Source organism: Aegilops tauschii, chromosome 7 (genome assembly GCF_002575655.3).
Source record: "Aegilops tauschii subsp. strangulata cultivar AL8/78 chromosome 7, Aet v6.0, whole genome shotgun sequence".
Taxonomy (NCBI): Eukaryota; Viridiplantae; Streptophyta; class Magnoliopsida; order Poales; family Poaceae; genus Aegilops; species Aegilops tauschii.
The window spans coordinates 67,268,593-67,285,127 of NC_053041.3; the positions used below are offsets into that span (position 1 = coordinate 67,268,593).

The 16,535-nt window shown below is 45.7% G+C and overlaps 1 long non-coding RNA gene across 1 annotated transcript; it reads right to left on the reverse strand.

Moving 5' to 3' along the window:
* Positions 1-1,400: 1,400 nt before the first annotated feature.
* On the reverse strand, positions 1,401-3,846 carry LOC109745867 (uncharacterized). Its single transcript, XR_002228666.4, has 5 exons — positions 3,447-3,846; positions 2,540-2,831; positions 2,183-2,282; positions 1,784-2,006; positions 1,401-1,695 (listed from the first exon to the last, which is right to left on the reverse strand). It is a non-coding gene; the product is annotated as an uncharacterized lncRNA (long non-coding RNA).
* Positions 3,847-16,535: the final 12,689 nt, after the last annotated feature.

A 16,535-nucleotide genomic window follows, 5' to 3' on the forward strand; every position in this document is an offset into this window, starting at 1 on the left:
CTGAGCACTGTGCACTCATGTCATAGTCGGCAAGGATGTAGAAGAGGGCAGCGCCTCGAAGAGGCATCGAGGAAGGCCGACGAATGTCGGCTATTTCCACGAGAGCGTAGGTCCAACCCTATGGAAGATAATTTTAACACATGTATTGGCGTTACTTTTGATCTCTAATGGTTTTCGTAAGCACATGACCACCATCCCTCCGAAGGTCGTCATTAGGATAAGAAAACGGCTACAATAGGTGGGTAAAGGTTCGAGATGTCAACGGGAGGCTTGCCATTGATCAAGGGCGGACGGCTTCGCCATCCCAGCTAAAGATTGGCTACATGCTCACCTTTTAAGGTTGTGATTTTCGTGACTTCGAACACGATTGTGTTCGACCTTTCCTGCTCCGATGTGGTGGTCAAGCGCGATAAGCACAACCCAACCCTTCAATGATTAGAGATTAATGTCTGTTGGTCGGCGTGTCGGTCCTGAACTGTTTTGTGGTTGTTTTGTGTTCTACTGCCATGTTTGTTCATGTGTGGTCGTCCATGTGATACTATTATGCATGATTCGCTAGACCGTTGTCTGATATACGTGTGTTAAAGTCGCCTAATGCATGTACATGTTCATTGGTGTTGTGCTTATCACTGTGTGGTAGCCTCAGTACCTCACCACTCGAAAAAAGATTGGCACATGCATGTTTTGCATGTAACCAAACAACTGATGTTGCATCTGAGGAGTACATGTTTACAACCAGACGCCATGTTAGTATTTCTGCTGTAATGCAGCTTGGAGTTTTGTGGGCTACTAAATGAAGTGCAGATAGAGATTGCATTTCAGCCAGGCTCCAGCGATCGACAGATGCAATACGGCCAAAATGGCTACACGTAATCAAAATCAGACACTCCCTACATATACGGTGGATCCACCTACATGCATGCATGTAGTGGCACTGTTGCCTTTAAACGGCAACGAGATGGTCGAGAAGAGCAACGTGCGTGCGTCCGAGCACACGCTTTGCCTTGCCCGCCACCACCACGGTTCCACCCGCCACTACAACATGACCCCCACTATAGCAACGCAATTTTCCGTATCTAAAAGTCAATATATGCGTTGCTAGTGTCTTTACCAACGGATTGGGATGCGTAGCCTTATCCAGCATTGCTAGCGCGTAATGCAACGCTTATATTTTCGTTGGTAAAAGGACCGTTGCAAGACTACAACACATAAAACGGACTTCTACAACACTTTTATACGTTGGTGCTTAATGTACAGGAACCAAAATCTTAATTGCTTGGCAATGAGGAATTTCCAACGCTTGAAGAGTTAACAATTATATTGCTAACAATTAAGTTAATGCTCGATGCAATGGTGATCATTATTTATTTCAAGTGGACAAAAATAACATAATATACTCATGGGAGGAACAAATCATATATTAGATAAATATGTTGGATTACAATAGTGGATATTACAGGAGGAACATCATCGAGATGTGATGCATAATCCAACTATTTTCCTGACAGCAAAAGTTAAACTGAAAGCATCCATCAACATCCGTACAACTTAACTAAAACATAACCGAAGAACATCGTCCCTACAACTTAACTAAAACTCTAAGCATCCATCTTCTCATCATGATCAGGAACATCATCATCTTCATTGCAGTATACTTGCCAGGCACCCATATAATCATCCATTTATCTTTTGAATCTACAAACACAAAAACAAAATGAATTGTTAACACAGAATGCATTGACATGATGCAAGTAGTGATAGAGGCAGGATATTAGTCACGTACAAAGGTTGAAGGCCATGCAATCTTTGTTTTGTCTGCATTACCGAGAGTAATGCAGTTTGCAACTCCGTACCAAATGGCAAGTCTTCACAAGTGCCATATCGACATGCACTTCCCAGAATTCATTTGTAAGTTCAACACCATCAAGTTTAAATTTAAGAACACAACTTACAACTGTAGCAAGAGATATGTCTCCGTTATGCTTTTCCAGGCTTTTTCAAGAATACTTTAGTTCATGCATGTTAGAGAGAATCAAAGTTATCAATGGATCAAAAGGAAAGAACTCGTAAAGGAATTACAAAACTTTCATAAATGCTGTTATAGTCCCTCCATATGGAAGATGAAATGAGAATAGTCCTAAGTAAGGCTGCTGAAACTACACAATCAAAATTCTGTTTGTACCTCGATCAAACACCAACATATTGGAAACGCCAGATTATTGAGGTCGATCACCAACGAACAATTATGTAGCTCCATCTTAAAAAACAATATCGACATAAATCTGACAAGTAGATTAAATTCAGTTAAATTCCCTTATAATATTGCAACATCAGTGAAATGTTAACAGTTGCATAATTGCATGAAGAAAGCAATTGGTGTAAATGGTGTATATGCATGTTCTGACCGAATATAAACCTGTAGGCAATGCTCTTATGCTTACTCCTATTTTTATATATTGGACCGATTCAATAATATGTCCAGATCACAATCCAACAATCCAAATGCTGATCCATTAATAGTATGCACCAAATAACTCACCCGTTGATCAGGAAGTATCATCCAAATATGAATCCTTGGCATTAAAACTGATGAAGAATGAACCTGAACTCCTGCACCTAACTTTGGAGGGGCCAGAGTTTGGTCAGGGCTACACACACAACCATATCAGCCCACATCATAAGTGCAACCAGGACTCAATTCTTGAGTCATCCAATAATCGAGAAGATTGTTTGAATCGAAGAGCAGGAACACGGACAACAATAAAACCTACTGCCAAACAACACAATAAACCTCTTGTTGACACCATATCCACTGACGCTGTATAAGCCACCTGAAAAACATTTGCCAGCGCTTAGATGGATTAGGAGTCTTGTTTATAAAAGTCAGATAATTCACAAAGTGTGTGAAGGTTCAAATTCATTTTCTTCTAGTGTATCAACCATAACTACAATAGCATGAATCTCGACTCTTTTTTTTTGCCATGGAATTCTGGACTTTTTTCAGTATGCCCAAATTGTAAACGAAATTAAACACCACAAAACAAAAATAGACATGGAAACAAACTTAATCCGATGAAAAGAGGGCTAAGCCGGTTGTTTGAGACCTGTTGTGTGAGAACACATGCCTATGCGTCACGTTTATGTTTCAAAGAAAGTCGTCACACAATCAGAATCTCCCATAGTAATTATCTCGCAATTGGATCCCTAGCAGAATTAATCTCATCCTTGGTCTCTCTGCTCTTCACGATCAATGATAGGATATACAGCTGGGCAAAAGGAGAATCTGAGCATGTTCATGGTCGTACGTTGGATTCACCGTTGTTGCAGGGGAGCGGTGACGAGGGGCAGCGCGCTGGGATGCAGGGTCACAGGGGAGCGGTAACGACGGGTAGCGCGTCGGGATGCAGGGTGATAGGGGAGTGTTGAAGAAGGGCGGCGTGTCGTACCTTGGATTCACCGTTGGTCGCGTGCAGGGGAGCAGTGACGAGGGATGGCGTGCCGGGATGCAGGGTCGCCGGGGAGTGGAGATGAGGGACGGCGCGCCTGGATGGAGGTTCGCAGGGGAGTGTTGAGGGGCGGCGCGCCTGGACAGAGGTTCTCAGGGGAGTGGTGAGGGACGGCACGCCGGGAGAGAGGATCGCAGGGGAGTGCTCATGTGCGGCAACTGACGAGGGGCGGCGGCCGGCGTGGGAGGTTAGGAGAGGAACAGGGGAGGCTGGGGACTGGGAACGACCTAAGATTATCCTTAAAGCCAACTTGGGCTGGGCTAGACAAGAGGCTACATGGGGCTTTACTTGGAGTTGTGGCCGGTTCCAATCTATGTACTAAAATGGGGTCACCTGTTACAAGTCTGCAACGCATATGCTACAATGCTTATATGCGTATCTCTTGTGAATTTTGCAACATATAGTCAAAACGTTGTAGAATATTTGTTGCTTTATAGGGAGTATCCTTGTAGTGCGCGCTCCCGAGGAAAACTAAAAAAGGTGACGATGCATGGTCATGGTGTTGGTGCCCGTTCCATCCAAAGGAGAAATAAAAAAAAAAGGAAGGATAGGCCTCCCCTCTACGTGGCCCCTGGTTCGCCGCTGGAAGCTGCCATCCTCGTCCATGGCCTCCACTCATCCTCGTCCTGCCATGCACACGCAAAGAAAAGGAAAAAAGGAGCAAGCCAGCACTGTGCCGCGACGCCGAGACCTGACGCCGCACCTTCATCCGACCGATCCACGTCCATCCATCTACTCCGGAGTTGGGATGGGCACCCACCAACACCAACGCACCATGTTCCACTAGGCACTAGCTAGCTCTCCCGGACAAGCCCATGGTGTGGTACTGCTGTCCGTCCACGAAGGCTAGCTAGCGCCCAGCGGCACGATCGTATCCACGACCACAAATAACGTGCGTGTTTCTGGCCTTCGATCGAAAGGTGGCTGTGCACGTACGCAGGAGCAGTTGGCATCAACTGGATTGCAAATTTAGTTAGGTATGGTATAGTGCTTCGTACGTACTAGCTGCCTCTGCTGCTGGTCAAGTCAGCTGGATAGATAGTGCGTGGCACGCGCAAAGCCAACGACGAAACCCACATCCATGTCCATGTCTATCTCCAGTTCTTGGTGTTTCCTCCCTCCGTGCTGTCGTTGTATGGGTGGATCCACAGGGGTACTAGTAGGGCAGAGTAGGTGACTGGGTTGATCACATGGACGTCCCTCTCAGTGGATGCTCCGCCCGGATAAGGCGGACAAGATACCCCGTTTTGTTTACTTGTAATCTCTGTCTATTAGTATGTCACATGCCATCATTGTAGGACCCAACCGAAGACGGTGTAATTCACGTAGACAAATGTAATGTGTATTAAGGGCATCTACAACCGGACTTGGTAAATCCGGTCCCTATACGCCCACGGACAGCGCCGTCCGGCCCCTCATATGGACTAACGCACATCCACATACCTCAAATACGGAGCCTCAGATCCATGCAATCCATGCACGTCGATCATACGATACAAATTGTCCGAATTCAATAGTTCGAAACAAAAGCAAAGAAAATCATAGTTCAACAATCGGGGCATGCCAAAATGAAGTTATCCATGCGTGATGGATGCCTTGCTTGCTGGCCGGATCACTCGCCGGACGCCATCCATGTCGCCTGCTCCGAGGCCATCCTTGCGTCTTGCTCCGCCTGCATCCTTGCCGCATGCTCTGCTGCTGCCGCAGCCGCCCTTGCCGCCTCGTACTCCCTACACTCGTTGATCTCCTTCTTCTGCTTCGCAAGCCACTTCTTTGCATGCTCATACAAGAGGATTTCGTCCGCCAACATGATCTTTGCATCCTTCGCGTCCTGTGTGAGTTACAACCTCTCATTCTCAAGCTCAATCTTTTCAAATGTCTTGGTCTTCTCGATCTCCCATTTGATCGTCGCCTCTTGCTTGGGCGGATAGCTCTCCGGAATGCCCCAACCGGCCGACATCCGCGTTGATGAAAAGCTCTCCGGAATGCCCCAACCGGCCATCGGAACCTCCTCTGTCCCAACATGGTCCGACAACGCAATCCGCATTGGCAAATGGAGGGATGGGGCCAGGGTTTCGGGCGCGGCGGGGGGAGGGGGAGGGGGACAACTGCTCTTCCATGTCCGCATCTCCCTATGACGTTGCCGCCGCTTCCCTCTCTCGCTGACGGCATCGCCACATCCTCCAGGCGACGTTCTCCGCCTTGCACGGCAGAGCCGAGGACGGAACGCCGATGGATGAGGTGGACGCAGTCTCCATCACGGCGGTCGGGGACGGCCTGGACGACATCTAGGACAGCGGATCGGGACCAGTGGTGAGGATTGGGAGCAAGGGTGGCGGACGATGAGGGCTCGGGCGCAGGAAAGTTAGGAGGGAGGCAGGAGGAGGAGGAGGAGGAGGAGGAGGAAGGATTTGGTGCAAATTATGGTAGGGTAGGGCTATCGGGTCCAACGTGGCGGACGTGCCTAGGCATCTCCATATATGCCCCATATTTAGGCTGAATATGAGAGGTGTCGGTCAGCCCGGGCGTTTGACGCCCGTCTAAGAAGCATGTCTTGCTTAAATTTCTATGACCGGGCCGTCAATCTGAATGTTTGAGGTGGATTTCGGGCGCGCGACTGTAGATGCTCTAACGAATAGGACTAGCCACAGGGAGAAACAAAACCAGGATATAGCTAGTCGATGAAGAAAACACTCGGCAAGGTGGAAGGAAACTTGCCAAGGGGACGCCCTAGCTAGGGCACACAAAGTTGCTCGAAGCTACCCACCCAACCCAAAACTACTCACATTTTTAGACTGGTTGACTTCTAAAGCCGTTGCTTCGAGGAAAATGCGGGAGCGTTCGCCGGAAGTTATATGACGGATTGCATTGCAAAGTCGGTACTGCGACAGCGCTGGCGTGATGAAGATTACAGGACGGAGCGATCACAAGATCAGCAGCTGTCCGGGTGGAAAGGAGTCTAGCTAGCTACTTCTCAACTTCTGTAGATGAAAACGGGGTATCAGAACGGCACCATCCGCAGAGTGGGCATTCTGTGGCAGAAATAATAGCTAAGCATAGCTGGGGCCTGGCTGCATGCACCTGTATGTGTCGATCCATCAGTGATCAGTGGACAGCACGTAACGTACGTAGTATGGTGACGTCACTGCATACGGCGACGCGCAAGTAGACTAGTCGTCGTGCGCGTGCCCTCCACCATGCATGCATTCTTGCAGTACATCTTGTACGTCTGGCCATCGACCGGTCACGCCGCGGCCTGCAGCGGAGGGAAAACCAACGGACGGACGGTCGGACGTACATGTGGCAGTATCGATCAATCTCATCAATCTCGTCCCGTCCTGATCCCTCCGTTGTCTGTCATCGACCCAACGTACGGTACGTGTCGTCCCGTTTCGCTTTCATGTTTGGGACCGGCTAGGTGTCAATCGACTGAAGATTGCATTCGGCCAGTCACTTTTTTGTGTAGGTGTGAACATGCGCAGCCACACCCAAAAAAAAGGCCGGCATGCAACTATGCATGTGAGATTTGGACTGTGTCCCAAGAAAATGAGAGAGAGAGAGGTGCTGTCTGCTGTGCACAGACATGCATGTCTTTGAGAGAGAGAGAGAGAGAGCGCTAAGAGATTTGTGATGTGTGCATGCATGTGAAAAAAATGAGAGAGAGAATGCATGCATGGCATAGAAATTTAATAAGAGAGGGAGTAAGAGTGCGAGGTAATTTTCTTTTTTGACCGTGACGGTTCAAATGCATCCAAAATAAAGTATCTCTGTCCCACAATTTGCTATAGTATACCTGCCGTCTAAATGCAGTGTTATTTATAGACAATTACCTGAGAAAAAGTCTGGCATGAATCTCTCGCAAAGCTACAACACTAATTGTGATAAAATATGCACACAATTTACACATAATTATGCTTTTTTATAATATGCAATAATAAGCATATAACGGCGAAGTTTCGCCAAAAGGTAGATTGCTAAGAAAAAAATGAATTAGTGGCGTTAGCATTACTCTTAAACTAGAAAGAAAATAAAATATAACATGAAATAAAATTAAAATAAAGAAGTTTTCTAGGAAAAAATGAATTAGTGGCATTTGTATTACCCTTTAGGAAGAATAAAAATGAAACAAAACTAAATAAACAACGACAAAATTTGCACACAATTTACACTTAAATTGCGCTTTTTCACAATATGCAACAATAAGCATATATTACACTTAAATTATGCTTTTGCACACAATTTACACTTAAATTGCGCTTTTTCACAACGTCCAGAAAAAATTTGAACGAATGAATAAGTGACAATGCTACTGCCCTTTAAGAAGAAAGAAAGTGAAATAAACACCAAAACAAAAACAAACTATGATGTTTTCCAACGAAGAATGAATTAGTGACATTTATATTACCCTTTGCAAATCAAAAATATCTAAAACAACAAATGTAAAAATTTGCACACAATTTACACAATAATTACGCCTTCTATAATATGCAAGAATAAGCATATAATTGTGGAATTTACACAAAATAGAAGTTTCCAAATAAGGGATGAATTAGTGGAATTGGTATTATTCTTAAAAAAGAAAGAAAATGAAATGTAAAAGTCACTAATAAAATATTAGAAAAACAAAATAATAGAGTTTTCTAGGGAAGAATGAAACCCTTTAAGAAGAAAGAAAATAAAAAAGAAAATAATGAACTTTTCTATGGAATAACGAAACCCTTTAAGAAAATATTACAAAAACTAACACTAAAACAAAATAATGAAGTTTTCTAGGTAAGAATGAAACCCTTTAAGAATAAATAAAATATAAAAACAAAAACAAAAATGAAATAATGATTTTTTCTAAGGAAAAATGAAACCCTTTAAGAAGAAAGAAAATTAAAAAATAACTTGCACACAAGTATGCCCTGAAATTGCACTTTTGCAATATGCAAAAAATAAGCATCTACAGTGCAATTTTTGCTCTCTACTATAATTTACACCCATGATGTATCATACTTGCGTGTATACTTACTTACAAACACACAAAAAATAATCTGAGAAGAAATCAAGTATAGCGGCATTGGTACCGGAAAATTTGCACACCCTTTAAGAAGAAAGAAAGTAAAAAATAATAATAATACAATTTGCACACAATTTACACGTAAATTGCACTTTTTTGGTTATGTAAGAATAAACATATAATAGTGAATTTTACATAAAAACAAAGTTTTTAAACAAGGAATGAATTATGGCATTGGTATCTTCCTTAAAAATAGGAAATAAATTATGAACTAAACATAATAAAACAAATAAAGTTTTCTTAAAGAGAGTAAATTAGTGACATTGGTTTTATTCTTCAGAAGAAAGAAAATAAAAAAACATGCACACAACTTTGTAGTGAAATTGCACTTTTTATAATATGCAGTAAATACAAATTTAATACAGCAACTTTAGCAGTCTAGTATAATTTACACAAATATTTTATAGTAATTGCACGCATACATACACATAATAATGGAAAACTGTCCTTAATTAGCAAAAAAATACTAGCACAAAACAATTAGCATTGTTATTACACTTAAAGAGAAAAGAAAATGAAAAAAGCAAAATTTTCCGCACAATTAGCACAAATAATGCACTTTTTATAATATATAGGATAAACATATAAGAGTGAAGTTTCCATACTCTAATGTAATTTGTACATGTATACATTTACACACACTCAACATAACTGCTCCCTATTGGATATGGTGCATACCATGATGTGTCTTATCAAATTAACGCTATCGTTTATGGGTTAGGCATTAGAGACAACCGCATTCACTTTAAATAGGGCACCACGCAATTCCGTTTGAGACGACACCGTATGAACTATGGTTTAGAGAAACCTAAGCTGTCGTTTCTTAAAAGTTTGGGGCTGCGACGCTTATGTGAAAAAGTTTCAGGCTGATAAGCTCGAACCCAAAGCGGATAAATGCATCTTCATAGAATACCCAAAACAGTTGGGTATACCTCCTATTTCAGATCTGAAAGCAAAAGTGATTGTTTCTAGAAACGGATCCTTTCTCGAGAAAAAGTTTCTCTCGAAAGAATTGAGTGGGAGGATGGTGGAGACTTGATGAGGTTATTGAACCGTCACTTCAACTAGTGTGTAGCAGGGCACAAGAAGTTGTTCCTGTGGCACCTACACCAATTGAAGTGGAAGCTTATGATAGTGATCATGAAACTTCGGGTCAAGTCACTACCAAACCTCGTAGGACGACAAGGATGCGTACTACTTCAGAGTGGTACGTAATCCTGTCTTGGAAGTCATGTTGCTAGACAACAATGAACCTACGAGCTATGGAGAAGCGATGGTGGGCCCAGATTCCGACGAATGGCTCGAGGCCATAAAATCCGAGAGAGGATCCATGTATAAAAACAAAGTATAGACTTTGGAAGAACTACTTGATGGTCGTAAGGCTGTTGGGTGCAGATGGATTTTAAAAGGAAGACGGACAATGATGGTAAGTGTCACCATTAAGAAAGCTCAACTTGTCGTTAAGATGTTTTCCGACAAGTTCAAGGAGTTGACTGCGATGAGACTTTCTCACTCGTAGCGATGCTAAGAGTCTGTTGGAATTATATTAGCAGTTACTGCATTATTTATGAAATCTTGCAGATAGGATGTCAAAAACATTGTTTCCTCGACGATTTTCTTGAGGAAAGGTTGTATGTGATACAACCAGAAGGTTTTGTCAATCCTGAAATATGCTAACAAGTATGCAAAGCTCCAACAATCCTTCTAAGGACTGGAGTAAGCATCTCGGAGATGAAATGTACGCTTTGATGAGATGATCAAAGATTTTGGGTTTTTACAAAGTTTATGAGAAACTTGTATTTCCAAAGAAGTGAGTGGGAGCACTATATTTTTGATGAGTATATGTTGTTAACATATTGTTGATCAGAAATGATGTAGAATTTCTGGAAAGCATACAGGATTATTTGAAAAGTGTTTTTCAATGAAAAACCTGGATTAAGCTACTTGAACATTGAGCATCAAGATCTATAAGGATAGATAAAAAACGCTTAATAGTACTTTCAAATGAATACATACCGTGACAAGATTTTGAAGGAGTTCAAAATAGACCAGCAAAGAAGGAGTTCTTGGCTGTGTTACAAGGTGTGAGTATTGAGTAAGACTCAAAACATGACCACGGCAGAAGAGAGAGAAAGGACGAAGGTTGTCCCCTATGCTTTAGACGTAGGCTCTACAGTATGCTATGCTGTGTACCGCACCTGAAGTGTGCCTTGCCATGAGTCAGTCAAGGGGTAAAAGAGTGATCCAGGAATGGATCACATGACAGCGGTCGAACTTATCCTTAGTATCTAGTGGACTAAGGAAGTTTCTCGATTATGGAGGTGGAAAAAGAGTTCGTCGTAAAGGGTTGCGTCGATGCAAATTTTGACACTAATCCGGATGACTCTGAGTAGTAAACCTGATTCATATAGTAGAGCAGTTATTTGGAGTAGCTCCAAGTAGCGCGTGGTAGCTTCATCTACAAGATGACATAGAGATTTGTAAAACACACACGGATCTGAAAGGTTCAGCCCCGTTGACTAATAACCTCTCTCACAAGCGAGATATGTGTTGGGGAACGTAGCAGAAATTCAAAATTTTCTACGCATCACCAAGATCAATCTATGGAGTAATCTAGCAACGAGGGGAAGGGGGGTGCATCTACATACCCTTGTAGATCGCTAAGCGGAAGCGTTGCAAGAACGCGGATGAGGGAGTCGTACTCGTAGCGATTCAGATCGCGGTTGATTCCGATCTGAGCACCGAAGAACGGTGCCTCCGCGTTCAACACACGTGCAGCCCGGTGACGTCTCCCACGCCTTGATCCAGCAAGGAGAGAGGGAGAGGTTGGAGAAGACTCCATCCAACAGCAACACGACGGCGTGGTGCTGATGGAGGAGCGTGGCAATCCCGCAGGGCTTCGCCAAGCACCGCGGGAGAGGAGGAGGAAGAAGAGGGGTAGGGCTGCACCGAAAGAGAGACTTTCTCGTGTGTCTTGGGCAGCCCAAACCTCAACTATATATAGGGGGGGAGGGGGCTGCGCCCCCCTTAGGGTTTCCACCCCCAAGAGGAGGCGGCCAGCCCTAGATCCCATCAAGGGGGGGCGGCCAAGGGGAGGAGAGGGGGGGTGCCCCACTAGATGGGCCCTAAGGCCCATCTGGACCTAGGGTTTGCCCCCTCCCACTCTCCCATGCGCCTTGGGCCTTGGTGGGGGGCGCACCAGCCCACCTGGGGCTGGTCCCCTCCCACACTTGGCCCACGCAGCCTTCTGGGGCTGGTGGCCCCACTTGGTGGACCCCCGGGACCCTCCCGGTGGTCCCGGTACATTACCGATTTCACCCGAAACTTTTCCGGTGACCAAAACAGGACTTCCCATATATAAATCTTTACCTCCGGACCATTCCGGAACTCCTCGTGACGTCCGGGATCTCATCCGGGACTCCGAACAACATTCGGTAACCACGTACATACTTTCCCTATAACCCTAGCGTCATCGAACCTTAAGCGTGTAGACCCTACGGGTTCGGGAACCATGCAGACATGACCGAGACGTTCTCCGGTCAATAACCAACAGCGGGATCTGGATACCCATGTTGGCTCCCACATGTTCCACGATGATCTCATCGGATGAACCACGATGTCGGGGATTCAATCAATCCCGTATGCAATTCCCTTTGTCTATCGATATGTTACTTGCCCGAGATTCGATCGTCGGTATCCGTATACCTTGTTCAATCTCGTTACCGGCAAGTCTCTTTACTCGTTCCGTAACTCACATCATCCCGTGATCAACTCCTTGGTCACATTGTGCACATTATGATGATGTCCTACCGAGTGGGCCCAGAGATACCTCTCCGTTTACACGGAGTGACAAATCCCAGTCTCGATTCGTGCCAACCCAACAGACACTTTCGAAGATACCTGTAGTGCACCTTTATAGCCACCCAGTTACGTTGTGACGTTTGGTACACCCAAAGCATTCCTACGGTATCCGGGAGTTGCACAATCTCATGGTCTAAGGAACTGATACTTGACATTAGAAAAGCTCTGAGCAAACGAACTACACGATCTTGTGCTAGGCTTAGGATTGGGTCTTGTCCATCACATCATTCTCCTAATGATGTGATCCCGTTATCAACGACATCCAATGTCCATGGTCAGGAAACCGTAACCATCTATTGATCAACGAGCTAGTCAACTAGAGGCTTACTAGGGACATGGTGTTGTCTATGTATCCACACATGTATCTGAGTTTCCTATCAATACAATTCTAGCATGGATAATAAACGATTATCATGAACAAGGAAATATAATAATAACCTATTTATTATTGCCTCTAGGGCATATTTCCAACAATATGAACAAACCCCATGGGTGTTGGATTCATTACAATCACATAGTGATATGAACTAGATTATTGACTCTAGTGCAAGTGGGAGACTGTTGGAAATATGCCCTAGAGGCAATAATAAAATTGTTATTATTGTATTTCCTTGTTCATGATAATTGTCTATTGTTCATGCTATAATTGTATTAACTGGAAACCGCAATACATGTGTGAATACATAGACCACAACATGTCCCTAGTAAGCCTCTAGTTGACTAGCTCGTTGATCAATAGATGGTTATGGTTTCCTGACCATGGACATTGGATGTCATTGATAACGGGATCACATCATTAGGAGAATGATGTGATGTACAAGACCCAATCCTAAGCATAGCACAAGATCGTGTAGTTCGTTTGCTAAGAGCTTTTCTAATGTCAAGTATCGTTTCCTTAGACCATGAGATTGTGCAACTCCCGGATACTGTAGGAATGCTTTGGGTGTACCAAACGTCACAACGTAACTAGGTGGCTATAAAGGTGCACTACAGGTATCTCCGAAAGTGTCTGTTGGGTTGGCACGAATCAAGACTGGGATTTGTCACTCCGTATGACGGAGAGGTATCTCTGGGCCCACTCGGTAATGCATCATCATAATGAGCTCAATGTGACTAAGGAGTTAGCCATGGGATCATGCGTTACGGAATGAGTAAAGAGACTTGCCGGTGACGAGATTGAATGAGGTATTGGGATACCGACGATCGAATCTCGGGCAAGTAACATACCAATGGACAAAGGGAATTGTATACGGGATTGATTGAATCCCCGACATCGTGGTTCATCCGATGAGATCATCGTGGAACATGTGGGAGCCAACATGGGTATCCAGATCCCGCTGTTGGTTATTGGCCGGAGAACGTCTCGGTCATGTCTACATGGTTCCCGAACCCGTAGGGTCTACATACTTAAGGTTCGGTGACGCTAGAGTTGTTATGGGAAATAGTATGTGGTTACCGAAGGTTGTTCGGAGTCCCGGATGAGATCCCGGACGTGACGAGGAACTCCGGAGTGGTCCGAAGGTGAAGATCGATATATTGGACAAAGGGTATTGGAGTCCGGAATTGTTCTGGGAGTACCGGGTGACGACTAGCGTGACCGAAAGATGTTTCGAAGGCCCCGACAAGCGTTGGGGGGCCTTATGGGCCAAGGGGAGGGGGTACACCAGCCCACTAAGGGGCTGTGCGCCCCTCCCAACCCCTCTCACGTAACGTGGAGAGGTGGGGGCCCCTCCCCTATGGCAGCCACCCCTCCCAGCTTGGGGGGCAAGTTTCCCAGGGGTGGGGGCGCCCAAACCCATCTAGGGTTTCCCCTGTGGCCGCCGCCCCTCCCCTAGGGAACCCTAGGGCCCCTTCTCCACCCCCTTCCCCCTATATATAGTGAGGGAGAGAGAGGGCAGCCGCACCCCTTTCCTGGCGCAGCCCTCTCCTCCTCCAACTCCTCCTCCTCCTCCGTAGTGCTTAGCGAAGCTCTGCCGGAGAACCACGAGCTCCATCGCCACCACGCCGTCGTGCTGCTGGAGTTCTTCCTCAACTTCTCCTCTCCCCTTGCTAGATCAAGAAGGAGGAGACGTCCCCGGGCTGTACGTGTGTTGAACGCGGAGGCGCCGTCCGTTCGGCGCTAGATCGGATCTTGCGCGATTTGAATCGCCGCGAGTACGACTCCATCAACCGCGTTCTTGTAACGCTTCCGCTTAGCGATCTTCAAGGGTATGAAGATGCACTCCCTCTCTCTCGTTGCTAGCATCTCCTAGATTGATCTTGGTGACACGTAGAATTTTTTTAAATTATTGCTACGTTCCCCAACACATTTTACTCCCTCCGGTCCATTTTACTTTACATATAAAAATTTTCTGAACTCAAATTTCACAAAGTTTAATCATATTTATATGAAAAAAATATCAATATCTACCATGCTAAAATTATACAATATGAAAATTTAAGTCATATGACGTATCTACTGATATTGATTTCACATTGTAAATGTTGGTATCTTTCTATAAAATTAGGCAAACTTTATGTGGCTTGATTTGAGACAAATTTTATATGCAAACTAAAAAGGACCGGAGTGAGTACATAAGAACAGGCTGATCTAGTTAGCAATCACATTGCGATTGCATATTTCAACATAGCGAGCAAGATTAGGCGCAGTGTACGTCAACATGGCTAAGCTAGTGTTCCAAATCACTTTTTTGTTATCTTCATGCATGGCTGACGTTATTATTATTGGTAAACAATATCACGCGGGTTACTTTTCTTCTAATGAAAAGGCAAGCCGCAGCTCAAAAATAAAAAAGCAAGCTAGGTTATGTTGGCCCTTGAATCAAAATGAAATGAGCAGTTTTAACATGCTCCTTTTTACCTTCTCTTTTCACATGAGAGGTAAAAGGGAGCGGGTTAAAATTTGCCAAATGAAATAACTATGAACGGTCCAAATTGGTCTGGAAGTGTCGCAAAGGCAACCTGATCCAACCCAACCAGCAAGGGTAGCTGCCAGCTCGCCCGCGTTCGAGCTTCGGTTCTGGCACGCGGCGCCCGCGGAGTATCTCCTGTAAAAAAGTGCCAACGCGGTTTTGCCCTTGGATTGGTCTCGATTTTTTTTTTGAATTCACATCACGCTGAGGATAACACTTTGAGAAAACCAAGGAAGGAAGCCAGCAGAGCTAGCTACCAGTAGCACCCAGCAAGCAAGCAAACGCTTTACCCTTTCCCCTTTCTACACTTTCCGAGCGAGCGAGGTGCATGCGGACTGGGATCAGGTGATATGCCTCTTTGGCAGTCACCGGGTAACATGCGGCTAGCCATCCAGCGTTCTTTCTCCATCCAACGGCCGTCAGCAAGCAAAGCGAAATAAGCCAACACTTAGCAATTTCAGAGCAACGTTAACGACGTGGTGAAAAAGAGGAATAGGCGGGCTCGTTCAGGTCAATAAGCGATCAAAGTGAAAAAAGGGGACGAGGGGTTGTTAGGGTAACTCCAACGCGCCGGCGCAAATGGACGCGAATTTTGTCTGGCACGTCGCCCGTGCCGCCTCTTCAGCGGTCTGCGGCGCCGATGGATCGGCTGCACGGCACGCGCTCCTCCTCCTTGCGTGCCTAGCGCTGCGCGCACTCTCCTCCTCCTCACTCTATGGTTGCATGTGTCGCTCGTCGTCCTCCTGCTCCTCTGCCAGCACGCGGGCCCTCCATTGCTCGAGGTACGCCGCCTCCTGCTCCGGCGTCGCCCCCAGCCACACGGGCGGGGCGCTCACCTACTTGCGAAGGCAGCCCTGCCACTTGTATCGCTCGCCGAGGTCCGCCGGCGAAGGCGTGGGTGTGGAGGCGTGCTCGACCTTGGTCTCCTGCGGCGGTGGCGGCGCCGGGGGATAGACGCAGTCTTCCCGCCGCCGACAAAGCAAGGACCTACTCCAAGCCTGACTCTCCTCCAGGGCGCGCTGGAGCGCCTCCTCTAGTGCGGCCCGGTAGGCTGCATCCACCTTCTGCTCCTCCCGCGCCACCACCGGGGGTGGTGGAACGTATGGCGGGTCGAGTTGAACGCCGCGGGCCATGTTATGCATAGGTTTAGGGCTGATATGTGCATGTGTGTGTGTGTGGGCGCGCTTTTGATCT